This window comes from Triticum dicoccoides, chromosome 3A (assembly GCF_002162155.2).
Source record: "Triticum dicoccoides isolate Atlit2015 ecotype Zavitan chromosome 3A, WEW_v2.0, whole genome shotgun sequence".
Lineage (NCBI taxonomy): Eukaryota > Viridiplantae > Streptophyta > Magnoliopsida > Poales > Poaceae > Triticum > Triticum dicoccoides.
The window spans coordinates 481,871,382-481,878,192 of NC_041384.1; positions in this window are offsets into that span (position 1 = coordinate 481,871,382).

The window sequence follows — 6,811 nt, forward strand, 5'->3', positions numbered from 1 at the left end:
GAGAAGGAATAAGACTGATATAATTTGGACAACACTTCGACTGTAAATGGAAGAAATTGAACATGATCTTGACAAAACGAGATGAGGAGTGAAAAGAGCAACATCAATAGACCTCCATGAGAAAGAATAGAATAAAGATAATTGAGACAAACGAATGTAGAAGGCAATGCCAACTTCTGCTACAGAAGAGCTTGAAAAGGCATCTTTAGGAGAAGGGTTGAACGGAGTTGTTGGGAATCCAACAACGAAAAGGATAAGATTGACATGGACTTATAGAAGACATCTCAAAATTATGAGGTGACAACTTGCCACTCACGGAAAAGATTTGATTGGATTGATATACACAAGGAGACGAGAAACTATTTCGCCGAGAGGATAAAAGAAGAACGTTGGATCATTTATAAGCACCATAAAAGCAACAATCCTTAGGGACGGCTTTAGGTGAAATATAACCCAAGATAATACCAATGAAGAGATTGATGGATTTAAAATATGTTCTTCTTAACAACATGTGAATCATGGAACATGAACTCAAATTATCAAGAATGACATAATACCACCTCTAATGATACGGTAGAACGAATTGCACTCCGGATTGCAAGATGAAGAATGGTTGAGCTCCTCTAAAAAGAATCTTAAGGAACACTGCGAGAAGGAAATTAAATCCTTGATGAACCATCATGTAGAACCTTCATGAAGCACTCCGGTAAACAAAAAGAATAATGAAAATAAAGAGAAGTAGGAAACACAAGGTGAAACCTTGTAATGATTTAGATGGAGCTTCGCGACGATATAATGCAGAAAAAAAACTTGGAACTCCAAAAAAGAGAAGATGAAACAACTGAAATCAAGAATTTTAAGGGCCTCCGGAATAAGGAATTAATCACTTGAATGAACAAGAATAAGAATTATGTTATGCTTATCCTTCGCCAATTAAATTGATGGCAATCAACAGATTTGGCATATTACTTATTCTCGTTGAAAGGATTAAGAGATATAGCGCAAACTTGAGAAGGTCTTCAACGAACCACCGGTAGGATCGAAACAACGAATGAATTGGTATGATAAAGAAGGAAGAGAAATCTTAAACGAACCACCGTAAGGATTGAAAAAGAACGAATAAAAGATAACGAATCACCGGGAAGAATTATGAAATGAACGAAGATACTTGAGAAAATTTAGATACAAGAGGACGAATAGTTCACGAACTGATTAGAGAATACTTGACTGATGCACCGGTAAGATTTGGAGAACAATGGATGAAAGCTGAGAATGAACAAGTCTTCTAAAATGATGAGCTCCGGATAATCAAACTGAAAAGACTCCTGAATATCTCCTGATGGGTGAAAAGGATTCTCACAATCGAAAATAATTATGAGAGGATGGCAAATGGATAAGATATGGAGGTAAAACTCTTCTTCGGTCTTCAAATGATGAGAAAGACGACGAGAAACACCACCTTGAATTATTGAGACACTCCGGAACAAAGAAGAATAGAAAAGTTGAACCAATGATGAAAAGAAATGAAAGATCTTGGAGAAAGACGTTTGACTGATGATAATTCATTCTTACGTCAAACTTTAGAAGATTTGAGAATAACTCAGGGAGAATAAGAAGAGTCAGGTAAGATCCTGGGAAAAGACCTGTGGGTTAGGGCCCACTGAAAAGATACACCGTAGAACGATTTCAATGAGAGATTGCACCGGTTGAATTTAAATGGCTTGAATGAGATAACATCCTTGAAAGAGCTTGAACAAAAGCAGACTGTAAGCACGAATCTTCAGGATTTCTTGAGCACTCCAGAACAATTGAATAGCGAGAGGTGAATGATTATGAGGTGCACCGGTATGAGAAGGCATTGAAATGAGGAAATGATATGATCAACAAAGCTTGACTTGAATCCACCGGAGAAGAAAAAGAACGGAGAATGATGAACTAGAAGCTCCGTTAGAATCTTCATTAGAATCACCAGATAAGAACATTGAAGGGAAAGAATGGAGAGGCTTCACATCAATAAGATGGATACTCGATTAAGAAATCTGAGTCGTTGGAGAAAAAGGGTGGGAGGGAGGGAAAACAAAGGCAACTTGGAGACGGATGAAACAAACACCGTTGAGAAGAACTGATACTAGATCTTGTGGTTGTTGAAATGATCGGATCCACTTGAAGAGAAGCACACCGGTTGAAAAGGATTGACAAGACAATTTCGATGATCAAGAAGGATTAGTATTCACATCGAAGTATAAGAACACCATTTGGGGAAGGTATGGAATCAACATTTGACTTCGAAGCAACTCGAATACCACAACTCAAAACAAAACAAAGGATTGGCTTGCAAAATAAGCTGGAACAAACATATGATAGAGATTTCGTCCGAAGTTTTCGTGGTGGGGCCTACACGGGCTCGATCGTACAACACCATCATGTACAAGGCAGTGCACATGACATACGAAGCGTCCCCGGGTCGGCATAGCCAAGGACTCTTTAAGACACAACGAGACCACTGTAAAACCAACCGTGAATAGGCGGACCACTAGACGTCGAACCCCAATTTCATATCATACATCTATCGGAAAGATATCCTAAGAGCTACTTGAATTCCCACTTATAGACTCCCGAAACTTTCCGGTTATGCAATCAGGTGTTGGGGATACAGGGGAAGCATAATATCTCACCCAAAACTAGCAAACCCTACATCCAGCTGTATCCATCCTTCAACACATAACCAAGAAACCTTCGGAAATCATCTACCTCAACCTTCGAAAAGCATCCGTTATACAAGTTATGGCAATACTCCTGAACTCCCACCCCAGTACTGGGTGGCATCGAGGTTATCTCACCAACGAACTGCATAAAAGAGATTTTCGATGTCGGCGTACTAAACTCAGGTATTCCAGAACTACAACGATAAAATTATGACGACAACACCTCGGAGCTCAACTTCCTGGGACACTTCCACAAAACCCCTGACAGGAGGCATCAAGACAATGTTCTCGTCACAAAACCATCGGAACGATTCCAAGATACCCGCGTGATCCTAAATTTTTTAGTGAAATTTGAGAAGAGAAGAGTCAAAACTCTATGTCAGGATGCCTTACCAGAGCGATGAGGAGATTGGGGAGTAAAAAGAATTCCTAAACTCTCCGATATATAATTCCTAAATGACTCAAAACATTTTTCTAGACTCAACTCGGCCGCTAAAAACGATCAAGCAATGGGGCTCCTAAGGTCGGGGAAGGCTCTGATTACCAACTTGTAACGCCCAATTACATCTTGTGCTCTGATACCAACTTGTAACACCCTCGATGCGACTATATCTCCCACGTGTCAAGGCACGACTTAGAGGCATAATTGCATTGAAGGCATATGTCACAAGTTAGGCAATCTTCACAACATCCCATGTAATATAAAGCATAAAGGGGAGATAACATAGTTGGCTTACACTCGCCATGTCAATCAAGTACATAAATAACATTACATCATTCAAACACTCATGGCCCGACTACGGCGCCAAAATAAAAGATAACCCAACAAGCGACACGGTCCCGATCACCCCCAACTGGGCACCACTACTGATCATCAGGAAAGGAAACATAGTAACGTTGAGAGTCCTGGTCGAACTCCCACTTGAGCTCAAGCGCGTCTCCTGGAGCGGAATCATCAGGCCCTGCATATGGTGTAATAGTAATCTGTGAGCCACAGGGACTCAGCAATCTCGCACCCTCGCGATCAAGACTATTTAAGCTTATAGGTAAGGCAAGGTAAATATATGTGGAGCTGCAGCAAGCGACTAGCATATATGGTGGCTAAATTATTCGCAAAAAGAGCGAGAAGAGGAGGCAAAGCGCGAGCGAGAAACTAGAGAGCAACCTGCGCAAACATTACTCCAACACCGTGTCCACTTCCCGGACTCCGCCGAGAAGAGTCCATCACGGTAACACACTCAGTTGATTCCTTTTAATTATGTTAAGGTTAAAGTTATCTACAACCGGACATTAACAAATTCCCATCTGCCCATAACCGCGGGCACGACTTTCGAAAGTTCAAATCCCTGCAGGGGAGTCCCAACTTAGACCATGACAAGCTCTCACGGTCAACGAAGGAATAGACCTCCTCCCAAGACGTTTCGATCAGACTCGCTATCTCGGTTCTTCAAGACACTTCGACAGGTTAAAACAAGACCAGCAACACCGCCCGAATGTGCCGACAAATCCCGATAGGAGCTGCACATATCTCGTTCTCAGGGCACACTCAGATGAGCAAGACGTCGGGTAGGCCAGCCCAGAGTTGCCCCTGGTAGCCCCGGACATCGCTCGGTGGGACCAACACTCAGAGGAGCACTGGCCCGGGGGGCTAAAATAAGATGACCCTCGGGCTCCGGAAACCCAAGGGAAAAAGAGGCTAGGTGGCGAATGGTAAAACCAAGGTTGGGCATTGCTGGAAAAGCTTTAATCAAGGCGAACTATCAAGGGGTTCCCATTATAACCCAACCGCGTAAGGAACGCAAAATCCGGGAACATAACACCGATATGACGGAAACTAGGGCGGCAAGAGTGGAACAAAACACTAGGCGAGAGGCCGAGCCTTCCACCCTTTACCAAGTATATAGATGCATTAATATAACATGGCAATATAATGATATCCCAACAAGTAAATAAATGTCCCAACAAGGAACGGCCTCCAATCTTCACCTGCAACTAGCAACGCTATAAGAGGGGTTGAGCAAAGCGGTAACATAGCCAATCAACGGTTTGCTAGGACATGGTGGGTTAGAGGTTTGACATGGCAATTTGGGAGGCTTGAAAGAAAGTGGTAGGCATCGTAGCAATGCCATAGCAAAAGAGCGAGCAAACTAGCATAGCAAAGATAGTAGTGATTTCGAGGGTATGATCATCTTGCCTGCACAGTTATCAGAGTTGACTGGATCCTCGAAAGCAAACTCAACGTGCTCCTCGTTAGCGAACTCGTCTCCCGGCTCTAGCCAAACAAGACAAACAAGCAACAAGGACACAAATCAACCACGTGCAACTCAAACAACATGATGCGAAGATGGTATGCTATGCGGGATGCATATGCAAGATGTGACAGGGAATGCATGAACCTGGCCTCAACTTGGAAATCCAAGTGTGCCACTCGAAATATGAGATGAAATCGCTTGAAAACGATATAAAGAACGCCGGAATCGGAGTTACGGTTTGGAAATGGCAAGCGATTCAAATATGACACCGGTCTGCGATTTACAGCAAGTAGCCATCTAAATGCAATGAGATGAACATGCTACATCACCCAAACATGACAACAAAATACATGACAGGGATGCATTCAAGATGCTTAACAAAAGTCTAGCACTGAGCTACGGCCAATTCATCCATTAACAGGTTCAAACAAGCATGGCAAAAATGCATATGGCAAACAGATCTCAGACTTAGTGAAATTAACACTTGTCCCCGAATTCTCAGATCCATATGCTCCTCTTCATGGCCTCGTAACTTTGCATCCGTAGCTCCGATTCATGCATATAGCATATCAAAATGTTCATCTCAGAGAGTACATCATTTCATTCCATTGCATCATTTTCATTTGAGTTCATCTTGATGCCCGAAATGCTGTTAGAAGAGGGCTACTTGAGATAATTGTCAGATCTGCTGCTCCATTTAGCTTTTTGTCATTTTTGCCATGATTATTGTGTGCATGATATGCCCTGATGCTCTACATATGTTTTGTTAAGGGTTTTGTCATCTTTCCAGAGGTGCAACCCATGTATTTTTGTGATGTGTGTGGTGACTAGCACAAGCTTGCAAAGTGGTGCACTTGTTAATTCTGTTTTCAAGGACTTAACAATTTCACTAAGTCCTTGATCTGTTTATCTCATGATGCCATATGTTCATGTTGTTTCCTAGTGATCCATGCCTCTTTTGAGGATGATCAGTAAGGATGTTTTGTTAATATTGTAGTGCTCTATCCATCCATGTCTTTGTTGTTGTAACACCCCGGATGTAACTTTCCCAATTCGTACTCCAACTCTTGCCGTCCTGGCGTTAAGTTATTTATTTTCTCGGGTCTGGGTCTTTGTCTCCGTGTGTTGTGATCGTTGTCTTGCATCTCATATCATGTCATCATGTGCATTGCATTTGCATACGTGTTCATCTCATGCATTCGAGCATTTTCCCCGTTGTCCGTTTTGCATTCCGGCGCTTCGTTCTCTTCCGGTGGGAGTTCTAGCTTTCTTTCGTGTGTGGGGGTTAAACATTTCCGGATTGGACTGAGACTTGCCAAGCAGCCTTGGTTTACTACCGGTAGACCGTCTGTCAAGTTTCGTATCATTTGGACTTCGTTTGATACTCCAACGGTTAACCGAGGAACCGAAAAGGCCTCGTGTGTGTTGCAGCCCAACACCCCTCCAATTTGGCCCAAAACCCACCTAAACTTGCTCCATCATCTAGAGCGTTCGATCACGATCATGTGGCCGAAAACCGCACCTCATTTGGACTCTCCTAGCTCCTCCTATGCCTATTTAAAGATCCCCCGAAAATCTCCTTCTCCTTCCCCCCGAAAACCCTAGATCCACCCCTCGCGCGCCGCCGGACACTTGCCCCGCTGACGGACACGTTCGGCCTGCCCCTGCCGCCGCCACGTGGCATCACGCCATTGGTCCGCGCCGCCGCCCCACTTCGTCGCCACCGCCGGCCCTGGAGGCCCAGATCGGGCCCCCGAGGCCCATCCACCGCCGAGCCGCCGCCACCCGCCTCCTCGCGCCCACGGCCGCCCGGCCCCGCCCGGCCGGAGCTCACCGCCGCCTCCACGCCGTCGC